Source organism: Malaya genurostris, chromosome 2 (assembly GCF_030247185.1).
Source record: "Malaya genurostris strain Urasoe2022 chromosome 2, Malgen_1.1, whole genome shotgun sequence".
Classification (NCBI taxonomy): domain Eukaryota; kingdom Metazoa; phylum Arthropoda; class Insecta; order Diptera; family Culicidae; genus Malaya; species Malaya genurostris.
The window spans coordinates 256796394-256818324 of record NC_080571.1 but is presented as its reverse complement, the minus strand read 5'-3'; the positions used below and the strand labels follow the sequence as shown (position 1 = coordinate 256818324).

Sequence of the window (21931 nt, the reverse complement as noted above, 5' to 3'; positions counted from 1 at the left end):
TAACCTACAAATGGCCGGGATGTTACAAACAAATGCAGATTTCAATCGAAGTTCCCTGATTATTGACATTCGCCGCCAGAAATAATCCGATTCTTCGAATACCCGAGATCAACTGTATACGATATTGTGTCTAAGTACAATGCTTCCTCCACCCCATCGAGGAAAACTCATTCGAGGGAACACATTTCACGATGCCAGGCTATCGTAAAAAGGCTCAAGTGATAATTTCGAAGAACCTTGGACAATGTTTTGCTGGCCGCTCAATTCGATCGAGAGACATTTTCTTCGAAATTTTGCTGTTTCTTCGCATTCTGCCTAAATTTTTACAACTTTTAGCAGTGATGTTGGCAAGTCCACGTCAACAGTTTGAACAACCTTCAAACGTCAACTGTTATTCATGTTATCTCACTGCCGATTCTAAGTATTGCGCTCGAATTTGGTAACGGTAACTTCTTAAGTAACTTCGCAAATCTCTCGATGAGTGTAATTCGCGAAATGACGTTTTTCGTTCTTTGATCTGTTGTTGTAATACATTACAGGTTCCGGGTTCCGAAGTTACAGGGTGATTAGTGAAAAGAAATTTTATTTCAAATAACTTCCTCACTTTTCTCAGAGATGGCGTGACCGATTTCAACAAACTTAGATTCAAATGAAAGGACTTATTATATCATACAAAACTTCCACATTTCATCCGCATTCAACTTCCAGTTCCGGAATTATATGGTGATGTGTGTTAAAAATTGGATACCGTCACTTGAAGTGGCGAAATAAAATACGTAAAAAAAACTTCTTATCTTATCTCGAAACTATTTCAATCGGTAGCCATTGTCAATAGACAACCAAACAATTCGGTTCTGACTATGCTGATCCTCGTTTTCTGATTCCGGAAGCACCGAAAATAAAAAATAAAATATTTTTCAAACTTTCTCAAAACTTTTCCAATGGGTAGTCATTGTCAGTAGACGGACATTAATTTGGCTTTCCTTGTTTTTGAGTTTTTGATGAACGACCGAAGATTACAGACTCCAAAATGGATCCCAGCTGCTTCTCTTGAACCAACTTCGCTTATACCTGTTCCCAGATTCCGGTTTCGGAAGTACCTCTTTTCGTCTTCTCAGAGATGGCATAACCGACTCTGTAGGTTATACTAGCTTATGAACAAACCTTTTTGTTTTTTAAGAATAAAAGAAAATTATTTTTAAGAATACCACACATTTATATATGAGCATATGTGAGATATGAGAAAGGCATCATTACACCACTAGGTGGATTGAAAAAGGTTTTTTCATGACATTTTGCCTCATCATAATCGTTCGAAGATGGCATATGTATAAAAGGATGGCAGTATTTTCGAATTAAAAACAATTTCATATTGATTTAAGCCGTTTAAATACCGTTTAAACATACATGACTAACGTTGGCGTTGACGTTTTAGATTAGGTTAGTGCTAGGACAAGATAAGATAAGATGATTGTCACCTGTCAGACTAGGATTTGTCTGGAACCGTTAATATTTTATTTTCATGCAACTCCCATTCCGTCTCTCGATCATCTTCATTTGAAACTAACTAGATTCGCTCGCCTAAATTAACCTGGTCGTTATTTCCTCTTTTTTCTGTCTTCAACCATCAATTTTGATCACTAATTAGATCTACATGCCGATTCTAGCCTCGTCGTTTTTTTTCGTCTTCCACCATCTTTTTGATAACTAATTAGATCTACATGCTGATTTCAACCCCGTAGTTCGTTTTCGCTCGTTTAGCACTCCCTCCACCAACCCTTGTTTTCAATTTACTTTTCTCCTCTCCTTTTATATTTACTTTTCTCCTCTCTCTCACCTTCTAAGTAAGAGTACTAATACTGCTATGCTTGGTGTCATCAAATAGTTATAGTGTTATAAATTTAGTTTTAACTGTTAGTTTTAATTGTAGTGTTAGGCCTAAATGTATCTGTTGGATGAATGAAATCTGTTGATACAAATGATGAGGAGGTTTTATGCCCGTTGGAGAGAGAGATTGCTAAATTTCATCTCCACCGGGCTTTTCCCTGTTCCAAAGAAATAAAATTCCTAAATTCCTAAAACTGCCTACAGCAATAATTACTGAAAGAACATAACTTCTTACACCCATATACCATTCTACTTAGTTCATCGAGATCAGCAAATGTGTATGACATATAATTTCACTCAACTTTCTCGGAGTTGGCTCAGCCAACCAAGTCTATCTAAGATTCAAATGAAAGGTCTTACGATCCCATAGAACATTTTTGTTTTTTAATCATATCCGTCTTCCGGTTTAGGAGATACAGGATGATTAGTTCATAAATGTTATATCAATTTATCGAGTTAATCAGTTTAATGAATGATTGAAATTCTAAACTGGCATTTAAAAAGATGGTCTTTAAAATAATTTCATGAAACCTAAAAACACCGAAGACTATTCATGCAAAACACACATGTGGATTAATCAAAAAAGATTTCTTCTCACTGCTGGGTGGATTGAGTTCGTTTAAAAAAAAACATTATTTGCAAGGAATCCGTTATAGCTATTTTATTCGAAACATTTTTCGTCTCTCTTTGTACATTTCTGTCATCTTGTTGGTGATTTGTGGAGACCTTTGGTGTTGAACCACTGGATGAACTTTTTTCCTAAACCGGAGCACTGATTAGAAAGTTTGTGACACGACGAGGCAACGAGATGATAGTCGAATGGGGCCAAGTATGGCGAGTAAATATGAACACCTTCCGGTTTGTGTGATGATGCGTTGTCGTAGAGGAAAATATTCTTTTTCACTCTATCGCTATAATCTGGTCGACTTCTGGCAATTGTTCGACTTGTTGTTGATAGCGGACACCGATGACAGTTTCACCATGTCTGGTCTGGTTTTGATTCAACCTTCGGACCGTATCGATTTGGCCGTGCCTTCCTTCGATGTTGATTCTTCACTTGGATTTCTTGCGATTAGGATTCTCAATAAAAACTCAATTTTTCGTCACCAGCGACAATACGATGAAGCAAGAACTTCCTTTTGTATAGTTGAAATTTATTAAAGAACGTCAAATCCGGAAATTAACTAGAAGTACATGGTTCAAATTGCACTCCCAGATCTTGTGGAACAGGCCGAATATCAAGATTTTACTATAAAATAATGAAGGTATTTCTGAATTACCTAATTGTATTCATACGGGAATTTTTAAAAACCAAAGTTTTTTACCTCTTCACAAACCAGGATTTGGGGAAAAACGCTCATTCGCAAGTAAGGCCAAGAACAGGATTTATAATTGACACACTCAAACCGAGCAGTTTGAGATTGTAAACAATCATGCGAACCTCCGTGTTAACATCCTAATCTTCACACATGTGGTACACACGGATCGACCCTAGTTCTACTCTAGCCATACGAAAGGATTACATACACTGGTAACGATTCTATGCCACTGACATAATAAGCAACATAAAAGCACTGCTAGCTACAGCCCGAACTGTTCCGGGTCATTGCGGCACTTGTGTTTATTTATTTCTCCATTTCCTTCGCCCGGCAAACATCGTCCCAAGGATGAAGTTGAGCCTCCCGCCGGCAGCCAGAGATCGACCGAACAAAAGAAACCACTGAAGGAGTAGGATTCGGTGGTCACCCCCGGTAGGCAGGCAGCACCGGATACGGTGCCAGACTTTATTAGGTTATTTATGGGTCCAATAAAGTAAGACGCCAGAATAGAGCGGCTTGACTCAGACCAGCCCACGGGCGAGTGCGCGTGTGTTCATGTGAGTGCTCACGTGGAATGCCAAATTATGAACGAATGGTTCCTACCACAACAGCTAGAAATCGGACCGAAGTGCTAATGTCGGTAAAGGATTAGCCTAAACGATCGTGGGATACGACAAGTACCAGGTCTACCTTTTGCTGGCAAAGTGCCGGCACGAGATTCTGTGGGTTTCGATTTTCACACGTCCCAACCGTTAGTCCCCGGACAATGTTTGCCTACCCCGGTCACGTCGACCCGTACGTGGCCGTGTGAGAATGTGTACTGGAGGACTTCTGCAGCACTGAGCGGTAGGTGAGATAACGAAGATTTCGTAGGGTTCAAATTAGGGTTCCACGGGACATATTGTTCGGATTTGGATATAGGAAATGTTTGTAAATAGTAATGTGACTTAAATACTTTAACTGCGTTTGATTTGTTGAATTGTAAATAGGGTCACATTTTTTAACGATTCAATACAAGATATGTTGGATGTTTCCGGCAAAATAACTATACTTCAATTTAATTTGAAATATTCTATGGCCAAACTTTTTAAACTATGTAAATCCAACAGCAATAGCTCAAAACTATTTCATTTTTTTCCCATTCCGGATCCAAGTGATTAACTCATTACTATTCCGAGCAACCTTGGAAAACGAACACGAGCAAAATCCTAGTTTCGCATTCAGCAACTGTTGTACAGTAAATCCTGTACAGCGAGCCAAAGCATATATTGCATATGTTTATTCATTTATGCGCTCACGAAAACACACAGATGCTAGCCCAAGCTGGTCTGGCTCTATAATTTATAAGCTGATAAGACGATTTATTGCTCCACTGCACAATTCAATTGATATGCGTCTTGTTCTTTCTTGTTCTGACTCGTTCATAGATTATGCCGGCCGAACGTTTCACTGCTGATGACGGAGGGGTCCGAGGTGTTTTTTTTTTCATTTCGAATCAAACGCGCAGCACGTTCGAAACATAACGGAGCCCGGTCCGGAGTCGCGATTGATGGCACATTTGCGTTTGAACTGCGGCAATCTGTAGCATTGGCAACGATTTCCGCTTCTCGAACAAAACTGGTCCGGCAGGCCTGGGTAAAGTTCAATCTAGAATGGGCAACTCATTCGAATAGATTTTTTGTCCTGTACTGTTCTGATGACTCTCGTGAATCAAAGTTACACAAAGTATTACATAAATCAATATTTTTTCCACTCAATTTCCTACCGATGCCAGACTGCTCGTTGTGGCAGTTCGACATCACCTACGTCTATTGCAAAGGGGCGGTTGGCAAACCAATTCAGCCGTTGAAAAGAAGATTGATTGAGATTAATGAAATAGTCCACTTGTTCGTACGGCTAGGTACATTGTGGCGCCAACATTTGCACATTCGACATCCAGACACAGACCACAGACCCCGGCGGCCCCACGACGGTTTACGAATTGTGGATGACATCACGTACGGTTTTGGGGAACCAATATTTGACTTTGACCGCGTAGGTTCTGTTGATCCGTCGATACGAACGAAACGGAATTGATCTCCGCACGACACAGCAGTCAGCAAGCCTTTGTTCAATCCAATTAGGCCATTTGATTTGATGCATTTATCGGTGTCAAGGAATAATGATTCCAGTCGTTTTCTTTTTTGTCTCAGCAGAGACTACTTAAAGCGTTGCATTTCTCAGATAAAAAAGTACTCACTCAATCACATTTAATTCACACAGCTCTATCTTATATTTCTCTGAAGGTCTACGAATGACCTGCAATCTATGAACCGTAATCAGCTCGATTTTATGATTTAATCGCTTCGTTTAGAGAAATCTACCATATCTACTTAATTGATTCATAACCAGAATCAGACTGTAGTACCAGGAGTTCCCCTCTATGTTTTACTCCAAAATTATACTTCTCACTTGATACACTGAAACGTTGAGCATGGATCGGGAGCTCAGTTGCGAAAAAATCAAATTATCAAATATCACTGCTGAGAAAAATTAGGTCCGATTTTATCGATCAATTATCACTTACCGCAAAATCAACGATGATTACGATCACTTGATGAGAGTATGAACAAAGTCTCACTTCGTTTAATATCACTATAATGATCATTTTGGGGTTAAGCTAATAGATCGGCTGAATAGTCCGTATCGTTTCTATGAGAAGGCCCCACTAGAATTAATTCCATACCATTTTCAGTTAATACCAACCTTCAAAAGATACGTGTATAAATTTGACAGCTGTCTGATTATTAGTTTGTGAGATATTGCATTTTGAGTGAAGCTACTTTTGTTATTGTGAAAAAAATGGAAAAAAAGGAATTTCGTGTGCTGAAATTGAACGAATTGGGCTTCGAATTGCTCCCTCATCCACCGTATTCTCCAGATTTGGCCCCCAGTGACTTTTTCCTGTTCTCAGACCTCAAGAGAATGCTCGCTGGTGAAAAATTTAGAAGCAATGAAGAGGTAATCGCTGAAACTGAGGCCTATTTTGAGGCAAAGGACAATTCGTACTACAAAAATGGTATCGAAAAGTTGGAAGATCGCTATAATCGCTGTATCGCCTCTGATGGCAATTATGTTGAATAATAAAAACGAATTTTGGCAAAAAAAATGTGTGTTTCTATTAAACGATACGAACTTTTCAGCCGAACTGTTAAGTTTGTGCTTGGGGCACATAGCCGTTTTACTTTTCTTTACGTTTCGTCTTAGACTCATCAGTGCAGAGCAGTTCAACTTGAACTGTTTAAGTTTGCAATAAGCAGTTCAATTTGAACTGCTCTGCACTTACTAGTTTAAGACGAAACGTGAAGAAAACTAAAGTGATGTTCCATAAACTCACAAGTGATAATAAAACGATAATCGTTGAAAATCATTCTTTCGATTATCAGTCCTGCAGCGATTTTCAATGAAAATGGTGATATTTAATATGGTGGGTGATGTATTGAAAATCAATTTCAAACTAATTTTAATTTGTTATGTAGTGATTTAAAAACCAATTATAAGGAGTGAATCGAAAAGTAGTTAGCAACATTGATTATGGAATAAAAAAGTGAAAAAAAACATATTTTGACATCAGTTTTCGATATATTGTAGAAAAATTACATTTTTATGCATTTCACTGATTATATTGAAGAAAATCCTAGTTACTGTGAAACGCTCGCACGTTGGACTTGACATACTAGATTAAATTCTGCACAGTTACTTTTGTGACCTTCCTGGTGGCAACTGTCCAGTTTTTTTTAACTCCTGCATATTTTGGGACACTGTACCTTCCTTCCGAAAGTGCCGCTTGACAATTGCCCAATACCTTTCAATTTGCCGAAGATCCGGGCAGTTCGGTGGGTTGATGTCCTTTTCCACGAATTGTACATTATTTTTTGACAACCACTGTAGAACGGAGTTGGCGTAGTGGGCTAAAGCCAAAGCCGGCCAGAAGAGAGGAGGAGCCTTGTGCTTTCTGTACAGTGGCAGCATTCTTTTCTTCAAACATTCTTCCTCGTACACCTTTGCGTTAATTGTGCCATTCGTAAAGAAAATCGACGACCGCAAACCACAGGTACAAATTGCTTACCAGACCAACACCTTCTACCCAAACTTTTCCATCGCCACCGTGGTGTCAGCGTAGTCCAGGTTCTGGTACACCGATTTCGTATAATATTGCGGTCCGGGCAGGGCTCGAGAGTCTTCCTTGGCGTAGGCTTCGTCGTCGATCAGGATGCATCCGTCTTTATTCTGTAGAATCCGGTTATACAGTTTTCGCGCTCTTGTTTTGGCCTGAACTTGCTGTACCAGTGACTTTTTCGGCACTTTCTGTTTCTTGTACGTTTTCAGGGAGTTCCGAACTTTGATCCGTTGAATCATCCCGATGCTGGTGTTGAACTCCTTGGCCAAATCCCGCGTCGATGCCGATGGGTTTTTTCTGATGTACTCAACCACTTTTAAGTCCCGGCCGGGCTGGCTGGGACCCGTTTTCCTACCGGATCGTGGCAAATTCTCATGGAAAGGGTCTTACCGAACTTCTCGATAATATTTTTGACACTGGTGTGGTGCACTTTCACCCGTTTTGCACTTTCGTTGTACGTGACACCACTTTCTAAGCACCAAGTGTGCAGAATTTTCTTTCGCGTTTCCGGATCAATTCGACTCATCATCGAAACGATAAACCTTCGGTACGGTACCAATCGATTGCGCAGCTGTTATTGACATGTAAACAAACATGTCAACGCAAATCACGCTGCAAAAAATTAAGCCATTTCACAGTAATAACTGTTTGAATGTTGCTAACTACTTATCGACACACTCCTTAATGACATCACACAGCATGTTTCAAGTAGCAGTTTCAAAAATATTAACACTATACTTGACTTTCATACAGAGAAGTAACAGGAGCGCAGGAGCGAACACGACCAAGCGTTCAAACCAACCCGGTTTCTCGAATAATAGAATGTTCAACGATCGTATACCATTTATTTTAGATATCATATTTGTTATTTCCGGGCATTTGAAAAATCTCTTGCTCTTGCTGAAAGTATCATCTCTAAACAAGCAGCACCTCTACATTTCAAGGCAACATTATTGTGTCAATCGTAGCAAACATAGCTTACCGCAGAGGGCTGGTTCAAACGCTGCGCAAAACCCTGCACTCCTGTTACTTCCATAAGTCAGATTCATGCTAAATAGCGTTTGATTGGTTTTAATCTAAATAGACCATGAGAATAAATCAATTCTGGAATTAAAACTAGGCCTTTTGTCTCTAATATTTACACTATTCTTTCACTGTATTTGCATTGCACATTGCTATTGCGTAGTGCACTACCGACAGCTTAATATCTTCATCTGCTTTAGTGAGAATCTTTTCATGGCTGATAATCGCGATAAAGATCATTCATAATCATGTGTGAATTTGAAGAATATGACAGTACACAGTTCGAAAAAATCTTGTTATTTTACATCTTATAAGATGCACATAATCGGAGCGTCATATTTCACACAAATTTTTATTCAAGAACATGTAAAATTATATGATTTGAAAATTACATGGCTTGAATTCGAACGAAATAAAAAACAAAAGTTCGTTAGCAGCATCGCGACTTGAACCGAGAAACATTATATTACAAGCACATCGGTTACTCGACTGAACCACGGAGCTCATATTTGTTCGTTGAATAATTGATACATATAAATCCAAACAATGGCACTTGGTAGCCGAGTGCAATTTACATTTGGATCTTGTAAAATTTTGTGCGAGTGGAAAATTGCGTCATTTGAAAAATTAAGTAGTTATGAATTGTATTGTTTGTAGAATTCTGTCGCCAGTAAAATTCATGAGTTTTTTCTGTGTAGTGATATTCAAGAGCTTAGTAGATATACCGGTTTTCCGTCAAAGTGCAGTAGTAAAAACCTTGTGCTGAACTCATCGGAAATACTTCCGGTGAAACCCTCAACGAGCGAACACGTTGTATCGTGTAAGTGCGGTGAAAATTTGAGTGTTTCGAATGAAAGAAAGGATTTTTATCCGTACTTTGGTGACTCCACGTTGTCACGCAGCGAGGTTTTCACTAGTAGTCGAGAGAAAAGAAAGTCCATTCGACTATAAACGAAAATTAACTGGCGATATAGCCTAAGTTGCTGTGCCATAAATCGGTGTCATCTCAAGGTCATGTCACTCAGAAGTGAAGAAGAAGAAGAACTCAAATGCGTCTGTCGAAATTTATAAAAATGGCTAGACAACTATCATTTACGGTTTGCATTTTCGTTTGGCACTACGCATTTCTGACGAAATATATCAAAGAAAATTCCCAGTGGTCATTCGAAAAAATGGAATTAGTTCGAAAGTAAGACGTGGGAATCTACAATCTTCAATAATAACTACAAATTATTATTGATTATTTAACGAAAACTCCTTCCAGATACTGCTGCTACTATCGGGAAGTCGTTATAGGATTTGTCGAAGAACTTCAACGATATGTCAACCAACAGATTTGACAGTCGGCATTTAGTCCGAATTGCATATTTTACAATTTGACGTCCTCGAAACATAAGTAGTGTAATGTATATTTTGTTGATAAAATGAAATCTTGATCTTCAAGTAAATGTTTACGATTAAAAAAAAAGGAATTCTTTGTTTAGTTTCAAATGTCAGCAATTCATACATATACCTTCGTTGCTTTTGCCGTACAGGTAGTAAACTCTTTACTGACAATTCCGATAATAACTAACGTTTTTCAGATTACCGAGACTCCGCAATTTTATCTTTTGTCGAGATGATCACCGAGTACTTCTGTGAAAAAAAAATAAGTGTGTAGTTCCGAGATTTTTCGCTCGAAACTCTAACTTATGCTTATGGAGGTGGAATGTAGCGGAGTTATTTAAAAACTAGACAAAATTTCGATAAACCAAGAACACTTAAGTTTTCGCAATCAAATAATCACAGCTAAGTATTCCTAGAGTTTTGAAATTTTGCTTTGCAGAACTGCAATTGGTTTCTGGAATGTATAAACGGTTACAGAAGCAAAATTTTACAAGAAATCAGGAAAGGCAACCCAAAATTATAAAACTTTAGTCGAAATAACCGAAATTTCAATAAAGTTTCAAGTGAATTTCATTAACATTAAATAATTTTCTATACTGCTTGCGTGCTGCTGTGTCTTACGGTTATAATGTGAAAATTCTCAGTGGGTTCAGTGGCGTTAAATCGTGAGCAAAAATTACATATAAAATTATGACACGAATTAATGTATTGGGGTTCTATGTTAAAATATCAACGAGTTGAATACAATAAAATGGGTATTATAAGTAATCGTTCATTTTCCAAAGTAACTGACGTAGTAATGTCCAACTCTGTTTAGCTTAGTGAGTTGATGTTGTTTTGCTGTTTAATATTGTATAATAGATACTACTTCAGATTGTAGCAAAAGTTAATATTCAATCTAGACATGACTATTTGAATAAAATGAATACAAGCCACGTATTATCGTTCATTTAGAACAATGAAACATATAACATTCATGTATCATGGTGACAATATTAGAATTCAAAAATATATACGCTTATGGATAATGTATTTATTTGGTACATTTTCGTTGTCTAGTGAATGTTCAATATTTTCTTTTTTGATAGTTTTTCAGTCGATAATGAGCACGGTCTCTCATGTGGTGAAAAACTATTTGGTAGTGGTAAAGAAACCGAAATATTTGAATGTTTTCTTACTTTCAATCGTTCTTTGAAAGGTTGATAGGTTAGTGTAACAGTAATCAATAGCAATAAAAATTGAATTATGATATATACAAACTGTGAAATATTACCAAATCCATTACGAATCAGTAGGAGTCTCTTTTTTACAAGCTAACAAAACGTGTGATAAGCACACTGTGTTCAAACACTAAAAATATTCCGGGTTTCTATTTGTCGGTTTTGCCTTGGTTCGTTCAACATAAGCGGTTAAAATTTTGCCCGCATTTTTGGGACTACATTTCACCTTAACACACTGAATTCTTCCATTTCAGTTTTTTTTGTCCTTTTTTGTAATTTAATCGAAATCCTACCTAAAAATCCAAACCACGTGGAATCAAAACCTTTTAATTTCATGCTTGTTAATCATTTTGCGGCCTTATCGTAAACCTTTCTTTGTTGGTGTCTAATGGAAAGTTATACGGAGCTTATGGTTAACTTTTCACTAGAAGCTGATAGAGAATTTTGGTCTTCGACAATATTATATGTAATGTAACTTCTGATAACTTTGCTGCACAAACAATTTCGCTATCTTACTTACTTTACTTGATACGTGCACATCCCGTTTTCAGAACCTAACCAAACGAATTGTAAGATACTCAGTACTCCCGCTGCATGCCCATCTTCCTAGATTGCACACACCCAGCGAGTGCGAGGTCTGTCTCGCAGTCGAAGGCCTTTTTTAAGTTCTCTGCTGAGCATCCAACAGGCTATCCTCTCTTCCGGCATTCTTGCTACATGTCCAGCCCACTGCAATCTGCTGTGTTTTATTAACCTTCCACTGTCCGTATGCTTGTAATTCAGGCGTCTTCGCCTTCTCCATTCTCTTTCACAACACCAAGTATTGAGCCCAGGATATTTCTCTCAAAGAAGCCGAGTACTCGAATATCTTTTTCCTTCAACGACCATGCCTCGTGGTCGTATAGAGCAACAGGTAGTGTCAAAGACAGGTATAGAGCAAGTTTTTTTTCGTGTCGGCAAGCCACGAGATTTCAGCTGGTTACGGAGCTTGTAGGAAGCCCTATTAGCAGCGGCCACACACATTTTTACATCACGGTTAACATAATTATCACATGTCACTAGTGTTCCAAGAGTATGAACTCGATTTTTTTAAGTCTTATTCTAAAAAATGGCTTGTTCTGTGAATCGCAACATTTTGTAAAATTTCAAGAAATCGTAGAATTCAATATAATTTTATAACTAAATTAAGTAAAATTATGGATAGTTTTACTTACAAAAGGTTGTATTTCGTACCAATTTATCTCAGAAGGTTGTGATTAGATGCAGATCAAACCACTCTAGATAGTAAATATCAGTTACATGAAAATCTCTTATGTAGATTTCTCCTACACATAAGTAAAATGAACGTAATAAAAGAAATAAAAGTTGAACAAACTTGATTTCGACTTCTAAATCGTGTATAATGAACATTGTTCTTAACATTGTAACTCAACAAGCTTTTCGCATCCGATGGAAGAGTTTTCATGACTTTTTATACAGTTTTCACTTACTTGTTACTACGGAATTAGAAGACAAAAGAAGTCGCATAAATATATCTTCATTGGCTAATATTTTCTGTTTTTTTTTGTAAAATGTCTAGAACAAAGTTCTTGTTGTGAAACGTGTGTTATTCTTACATAGATATACATTCGTTGATTTAATCCTTGGATACTACAGAAAACCGGATTTCGAACAGATATCAATTTTTTCGTTTGAAAAGGTTTAAAAAACCCAAAATACCTTCAATTCATTTAAAACAATCCTCCTTCCATCTAATGCCTTTCTCGTATTACCCATAGTCTTATGAACATTACCATAGGATTCTTCTAAAAACTAATTTTCTTTACGTTTCGTCTTCGAATCGTCAGTGCGTAACCGTATAAGTTGAACTGCTTTGTCACCTAGCAATTCAACGTAAACCGCTAAGCAGTCGTAAAGTTTCTGCTATTTGCAGTACACTTATTAGTTTTGCACCGAAGAGCAATGCCCTTACTGACGTGCCAAACGAAACCGTTTATTCGACTGTTACTGGCCGATTCGTGTTTGGTCTTTTAGGGGTCTCTTAGGTAGCATAACAGTTCAATATTAACTAGTAAGCACTTTCGAGTCGAAGACGAAACATGAAGAAGATTTGAATCGGTCATGTGCCCTAAAGAATTGTACTAAATTGAATAACATGTAAGGCTCGTTTCTTTTAATGATCAGTGACAAGTTTTTTGAAGTGCACCACAGTAAAACTTTAAGGAATATGTTTAGAATATGTTTAGAAATAAAGAGTTTTTTAAAGATTGGACGTATTAATAAAACACATGCCAAATTGTGAAATGGCCATATTTTTTGGTAATTTTGGTAAATAATTTCTAGACAGTTAACTTTTGAATTTGATTTCGAGCACGACTATTTTTCACAAAGGTCATTCTGGAGGTCCAATTTTCGACCACTTTTTCAAGTATTTAAGGGCCGTATTTCAATAAGGCACGTTGAATACTGGTATCCAAGGCATCAATCGTTGCTGGTTTGTCCACATGAACCAATGACTTTACGTATCCCAACAAAAAATATTCGAGTAGCGTCAAATCATACGAACGCAAAGGTCAACATCACATTATTTCTCGAAATAATGTTGTTGTTGAAATGTACTTTCAATAAATCGATTGTTTTGGCCGCAGTGTGACAAGTGGCACTATCCTGTTGAAATCAAATTTCGCGCACATCCAAATGATGAAGATTTGGCAATAAGAATTCATTGATTTTGGTTCTGTATAGATTTCCATTCACGGTAACGCGTTGTCCATCCCCATTTTTAAAGAAATAGAGATTGATCATTCCACCAGTCTTTAGACCGCACTCTTCTCATTCTTTTCGATGGCTTGGCATCCAAAAGAGTGAATGTAGATCGAAAATTGGTAATTATGTTCTTTCTGGTGGTCTCAGCACCATAAAATTCACGAAGTTTCAATTAATTGTTAAACAGTCCAATAGTTTTTTTTTCTAATTACTAGAAAAAGTCTGTAAAAACAACTAGATAATATATATAATCACTTTTCTTACTAAATCATCTCTTCGTTTCTTTTCAACGAATCATTGTATAGTAAAACCGTTACTACGTTTTGTTTCCAAAGTGAATAAGCTGTTCTTCATGTATTTTATTAATCGGTATTTTTTTCATACAATTTAATATCGTGCATCTTCACAAAATAGAAGCTTCTTCTTGTATGCGAAATTTTGTTCGGAAGGTCAGGTGCCGGGATTCTTGTTTATGAGAGTAAAAAAAACAGTGCCACTTCAATTGTAAACATTTTACTCGCCGATACCCGTTCCTGATTGCTCGCGCCAAACCACTTTAAGATGAAATCCCTGCCAAATCCGGTACCAATGACGCACGGCTATGTGATAAATTATAAATTCAAATTAATTTAGCCTGGTATAAATCAGGCACGGCTAATAGTGGCGGCATTATATTTGTCGGCATGTCCGCCAGTCGGTTGGTACTTGGTTTTACGGGTGCATAAATATGCGCCAGTGGTATGAGGCCGCCGCTACCCATTGATCGATCGATCGATCGGACATGAATTGAGTTGATATTTTCCAGATCCAGTGCCGACACGTCGACGATGTGGCCGCCGATACTTTGGCGCACTTCAGCGGTCGGATTGACTTTGTAGTCAATCGATAGTGCATGGGATAGACAGGCATAGGCTGGTCAGCAATCTTTTGACCACATATATAACCTTAACGAGATGCAATGATAGGCATTATTAACCGGTGAGTTACTGCACCGTTGAAGTAATTAATCACCTCGAAGTCACTGGTGAACGGCCGTCCACCTCGGGGGTACGCTGCGGTGTAGGTTAGGACAATTGACGGGAATAGTGGGATCCGATCATGATCGTGGTCTGTTTGCTGCAAAGATATAGTATACAGTGCTCACCGAACAATTGCGGTTTTATGGCAGGTAGACAGAAAAGCCAGTTTCACCATCCACCAAAGCCCACTGTGCATGTCCAGCGGGGAACTGCAATTGCACCCCGGAACGAATCTAGGCGCGATGGGAAATTAAGATCGAAAGTGGCGATAGTACAAACCACAGCCAGCAAGCACACTGTTCGCGACTTGGTTGGTAGGTGGCTGTTGCACTCTCGATGACAGACACCACCAATCGAAATCATAGATATATTCTGATACCAACTGAAAGGCGTTGAATAGGCCATAAATGATTTGATAAATAATTTATTGCTATGACTTGTCTAGCACCCCATTCTATTCACTTCGCTATTGGTGCAACTATTGCAATTTGACGTCGGATCCAGCAAGCATAATTGGGCTTGGAATAATTTTCGAAGGGAGCAAGTATTGCTTTAATGATCAAAATGAAGCCATCACAACGACGGAAAGCATCAATTAAACCAGCTTGCAGAACCTCTTGCGGATCTTGCGGAACCCTGGTAATCAATGCAAATTTATGAAGATTGGCGCGCTGGTAAATTTAAAATAAATAAATCAATTTTCGTTCCCCAGCCTGAACGCCAGACGGGCTCGAACTGGGATGTCCCACTGTGTGTACTGTGCAGTTGCACTTTTTTCATGCTTGCCCCTCTTCGACTTGGAGACTTCGAGACGAAGCGGCGTTCAATCGAGTGGAGGGTTTGGGAGGAGTTTTTCTGATTTCGGCGAACAACCCAATGACACAACATTCGAATTTGGTGAGCTCTGGCTCAGTTCGTTGAATTGTTGTTTCCCGGTCAAAGTCTCAATTAGAAACAAGAACAGCACACGTCCAATTAGAATCTCAGTAAGAACATCGGGAGTGAAGAGACGGGGGGCGATGGTGTCATGCTGAGATTTGGTTGGGGTGCTCGAATTAAGCTAAATCAATAAATTTTTATTTGTGACAGATTTATTGCGGGACTGAACTATAATAATGGTTTGTTTTCTCTTTCATTTCAGGTAGGACACATGTTTTTGACTTCGGGATAAGGAGCAATTTGACTTAACCACGGTAGGACTAAAATTTTCGACAATCTTTCCAAATGAACAAATGAATGGAAAATCAACTAATATTTATGATTATTCTTAAACTCCTACACCAATAAGTTTTTTTTTAACAAATCATGTTTCATATGTTACTTTGTTAGAATTTTTTGAACACGATCTGATAGTTTAAACTTTTTTTTAAAGAAACTGATCATGCTGTTTTTTTAAGGAAAAAATTGAAATACCGAAATGAGCACGACTCGCAACATTATTCAATACGACGAGTCAATTTTAATAACAAAGACTCAGACGTTGAAATAGACTGAAAAATGTTGTGCGTATGATGACTCTATAGCAAGAGAAGCTTGCGAACGTTGAAAACGGATATATCTCTAAAATTGTTTGACTTAAGAAAACTCATTTTTACAAGATAATAAACTATGTTCGTTGCTATTTTTATGTAATTATTGATATCATCCGTATTATTACACTGCGATGATAGCTGTACAGTTCATTCGTCGCAAATGCGGCCATTTTCTTCTAGTATTTGAAAAAAGAATATTAATTCTTGGTCTCTTCTCAGTTTCTCATTGGTAGTGAGGGTTCTTGTCTTTCTCAACAAAATCTAACCCATTATTACGGAGCCGCTTTTAAATCTACTTGATATACTGTCAACTCTCTAAATTCGGTGTAAATTCGGTCACATTGTATTGCAAAATTCGTTTTTCTAGACGTCTTTTTTGATGATGATGATAACTAGACTCTTTCGACCATAAGTGCAAATTATTTGACAGATTCTACACTCTTCGGGCAATACTTTTGTAGTTATTTTTGGAAAGATGGTCTTTTGGTAAACCGTTTTCTATGTACCTTTTATTCTTTAAAGGACGTCATTCCAAATGATAACCCTTCAGCTTCGGGGCAAAATGGCAACAAGATGGTTTTCATACAATCACTGTGAAAACCGATTTTGGAACCGAGGTCCGGAGGGGCGAATTTCACATACCATTCGACTCAGCTCGACGAACTAAGCAAATGTCTGTGTGTGTATGTATGTACGTGTGTATGTGACAAATAATGTCACTCGATTTTCTCAGAGACTGCTGAACCGATTTTCACAAACTCGAATTCAAATTAAAGGTCCTACGGTCCCATAGATCGCATTTGAATTTTATCCTGATCCGACTTCCGGTTCCGGAATTACAAGGCAATATGTGAATTTTCTTAACCGATTTTTACAAACTAAGATGCAATTGAAAGGTCTTGGAATTATTTGAAAAGTCACTTCTTGCGACTTCCGGTTCCGGTATTACAGTGCGATTAGTAAAAAATTTCAATTTCGTGATTATTTTTTCACAAGCGATGGCGATACGAGGTGCCCCTTTTTATTAGAATATACTGATAAATTCATCTAGTTGACAGATCTTGTTAGTTGGTGGATATATAAATTTACTTTGGGACTACTAGTGCCTAAATCTACTTTGGGACTACTGTTCGCTTCCGAACGCACCGATAATAGTAAAGAAAAGCTGCAAAAACGGAGCTCACTTTGATTTCTCAGCAATGGTTAAACTGATTTTCACGAATCATGATACAAATTAAAGCGCTCAGTGTCATTAAAGATACTGAACAATTTCATCTAGATCCAGCTCCAAAATGATAGGGTAATGAGTATCAAAATTTTCAAACTGTCATACAACATGATGCAAAACTGGTGCGCCTCGGTACGTGCTGGTACGGAAGAAGAAGAAAACGCACCCGCCTAGCACACAGCGTGCTTTGTGTAGCGTGCAGGGTTTGCCACATTTAAATTTATATTAACTTGACATAACTTTTTACAATATCGTGTGATGGTAGTTTACACCAAATAATTTTTTTTATCTTATTCAAGCTTGAAAAAGAAAATCTTGACAGAATCTTCTAGTGATAAAAAAACATAAGTAATATGAGAAAGGCATCATTAGATCACTAGGTTGATTCAAAACAGGTTTTGTTTGTTTGCATCAATGTAGAATTAAGTAGGAAAGGAAAATTGAAATAAAAGTTGTCGATTTATTCGAAGATAAAGGAATATTCCTTCTTCGAAACGTTGCACAGTGGTTTGAAACTGAAAAACCTGTTTTAGTATACCTAGTGGTGTAATGATGCCTTCCTCATGTATAATATTGTGGTATTCAATTCAGAATTTCCCTCTTCGATTTTTGAAAGCAACCAAGGAATTTCTTTTGCAATAACTAATATAACATATTCGGTATCGGGATACCGAATTTTTGGGAATCGATACAAGGTATCAAAAGGTAATAAAGTATCGATACCTGTAAGTATCAATTGATACTTGCACAGCAATCATTTCAAAATAAAATATATGAATGAATTCGCGACTTTTGGTCCACGTCAAAGATTATTCGCACACCACTTTGTGTTGGAGCCATGATGATTTCACATTTCACATATTTTCTCAAAAATTTTAATGTCATAACCTTTATGTCGATACATGAATACTACACTTAAAGCCAATTCCTATTGCCATTACGACGGTACCGAGGACGGACTGAACGGAAGCACCGTGACGTGGACTAGCCGTCGTTGAAATTCCTTCTCAACAATTTCGCTTCGTCCCACAGGCGCACTGAAAGAGAGTGCAACGAGTGTGAAAAATAGAAATGATTCAATCCTCAGTAAGTATGACCTTTATGTGCGTATTTTCTCTCATTGCGCTCTCTTTCAGTGCACCTGTGGGACGAAGCGAAATTGTCGAGAACGAATTTCAACGACGGCTAGTCCACGTCATACCAATACATGCGCGAGCCTGGCGTTTCATCGAAGACGAAGAAAAAGAAGAGATGTGGGTTATGTCAGAAACATAACCGGATGGCATGAATACGAATAAAATTAATTCTGGACCTAAATTCTGAAACTCAATCTTGATGCTAGACTCTGGAACTGAATTTTGAAACTAAGTCCATGAAATGAATTCTGAATCTAGATTGTTGAACTGATCACTGCAGCTGAGATCTATAACTGAATTCGAGACCAGGATTCTTCGATAGTCCAGGATTCAATTTTCAAAATCGGATCCATAATTTAGCTTCGAAACTGAGTTGTATAATCCAGATCCGGAATATAGTTCAGAAATCTTAGAATCTAGTCTCTGATTTCAGTTACACTTCTAGAATTGTAAAAATGAGTTTTGGATCCTAATTCTAGACCAGCATTCCCTAACTGAAACTAGGTTCTGGAAAGCATTTTTAAAAAAGAATTCTGGAAATAAAGCTGAGTTTTAGATCTGAATTTGATCCCGATTTTCGGGCTGCAGTTCCAGAACTTGAGGTTCAGAACTCAATTTCCGAATTCTAAACTTGAATTATAAGTCTGAATTCTGGATAGGAGTTTTGCAATTGTATTCTGGACGAGGAACTGAATTATGAAAATGAAAAATAAAATCTGGTATTGGACTTTGAAACTAAATTTCAGAACTGAACTCTAAAATTGGATTCTTGACCTGGATTCCGATCTGAACTGAATGAACCAATTACGCAGGCTAGAATAAAAGAATCATTAAATTTGTACCTTTTTCACTTACACAATATGACATTTTATTATCCAGTTATTTGTGGTTATATTGCTGAAAATTTTATCACAAATTGCTGATCATATCTCCGAAAATGTGTAAAAAAATTATGATGATACGTTGAATAAAACCAGAAATATTCACGATAAAAACCACTCTTTCAGAGGATAGATTTTGAAAAGGTTCCCCATAGTAAAGTAAGACGTATTCACGTCAAAAAATGTTCCATTTCTGACCGGTATAGCGTGATGGGTTAGTCGAAGTCTTTTACTCAGCCCACCTGGGTTCGATTCTCAACCCCGCACATAGGGTTAGAAAGTTTTTCTGACCCGAAGTGGCAAATGACCTTAAGGTTAAACCCTCTATAATTGAAACAAAAAAAAATATTCCGTAGTAATGTGAACTGACTTCTGTTACGATACTGTAAGCAGAGATGTCTATCTCCTGTGTGTGACGAAGAGCAAGCAAAATTTCTCCCCTCGCACTGACAACTTCAACGAGAGCTCTTCTCTTTCACATTTATACACCACTGTTGTGTAAGTGTGCACGCATCATGAGTGCGTTTGTTTATTTCCTTTTACCTCTTCCACTGAATCGCACCAAAGTGCTAGAGCATTAGCTAATAAATTCTCTGAGGAGGATGCAGATACTTTCACAGAGGTGTACACGCCGGTGAGCACTCTGCTGTATGGTTTTCGTAGATGAAGCGTGGATACGCAAAATCAGCAAAATAAAACAATTTATCGTAAAATTTTCGGGTTTCCTTGCAAATTTTTCATAGCAAGGCCATATCTACTCTCTATTAATTGAAGTTCACAGAAGTGTTCGCTAACCATCACGCGCCAGTGGTCACTTGGGTGTATTTAGACGAGAGCGCGTGTGAGCGATTCATGCGAAGAGAATGTGTTTCACTCGCGCCAGCTGCTTTAACCACAAGCACACACTCAAATGCTGTCTATTCGGCACTGAGAAGAAGTGCGCTTTCCTCTTTGTGCGGTGATTCGTTTTTTGCATCCTCGGTGTGGCAAAAATCTGACTCTAGCGTGTATAACTCTGGTGAAATGCCATCTCTGACTGTAAGTATCTAGATCTAAATTATCGATACTAATAGTATCACTCTGATGTAATATCGGTACCAAAAATACCCGGTTCTTGAAAGAATGTATCGATACTTCAAAGTATCGACTCGGTATCGGACATCCCTATAACATACAGAATGAAACAGTGCGTTGCTCGCGTAGGTCATCCTAAAGAAAACGAAGTGGGCTTGCTATTGTATGCACCTCCGGCACTAGAACCCGAGAACCGGTATAATCGAAGTCGGTTCGTACGGCCACCAACTAACATGACGTACTAACTTTACTAATATTTATTCAAATTTTGAAGATTTTATACAATTTTGCCATTGCACTTTAAATGACGATTTAAATGTTTGTTGTATCTGAAAACATGCAGTAGTTTTTGGTAGGACCATAAGATATTTCATTTGACCCTAAGATTGGGAATAACGGTTTTGAGTCCATTTTACAACATTTTTTACGGTTTTAGTTTTGCCGGTTTAAGTGACGGTGTACAATATTCAACACACTTCACCCTATAACCTCTGAACTGGAAGTCGGATCCAGATGAAATTCAGAAATTCCGTATGGGACCGGAACACATTTTATTTGAATCTAAGTTTGTGAAAATCGGCCAAACCATCGTTGAGAGAAGTGAGTGAAATCCATTTTAGTATATATGACCACTATTTCCAGTTCTTCCGGAATCGGATACCGAGAACCAGGATAGCCGGAATCAGTTTGTTTAGTTGCCTACTGATAATGACTATCGATTTGTGTAACTTTGATACTAGTTTAGGAATTTTTTTAACGTGTTTTGTTTCGCCGGTTTAAGTGACGGTGTACAATATTGAACACACTTTACCCTATTACTCCGGAACCGAAAGTCGGATCCGGATGAAATTCTGAAATTCCGTATGGAACCATGAGACCTTTCATTTGAATCTCTCAGCTCGATGAACTGAGGCGAATGGTATATGACACTTGGCCAGTTTCCAGGATTTCGTTTCGGGAAGGGTCCAAGGTAAAAAAATAATGTTACTGAAGACTGCTTATGTACGTAATTCTCGGTGTGCCTCTTACGGGTGTTTTTAACAGACACTTTTAACTTTTCCACTGGATCTGTTATTGTATTACATTTCTTTACGTTTACTGTCTTGTTATTTCTGCAACTCATGCCTTAGACCTTCTAGATAATTATATATCTGTTTTTGATTTCGAGAGTCGGTTTTTCAAGTGATTGCATAACCTTTCTATATGAGAAAGGCTAAAAAACTTAGAGCTATTCCAACTTCGGAAACATCGTCGATCTTCGGTTGTAATGGCAATGAAAAACACATCAATTCATTAAAACT

The 21931-nt window shown here is 37.8% G+C and overlaps 1 protein-coding gene across 2 annotated transcripts in view; it reads left to right on the top strand.

Annotated features, from left to right (window-relative positions):
* LOC131429611 (netrin receptor unc-5-like) overlaps window positions 1-21931 on the top strand; it is a 532527-nt gene that overhangs the window by 123822 nt on the left and 386774 nt on the right. The window contains exon 2 of one of the 2 annotated variants that reach the window (XM_058593841.1): window positions 15921-15972. The exons of the other annotated variant lie outside the window; for it this stretch is intronic. The gene's annotated coding sequence lies outside the window, so the exon portion shown is untranslated. The remainder of the gene's footprint in view (window positions 1-15920; window positions 15973-21931) is intronic. 2 annotated transcript variants of the gene reach the window in all.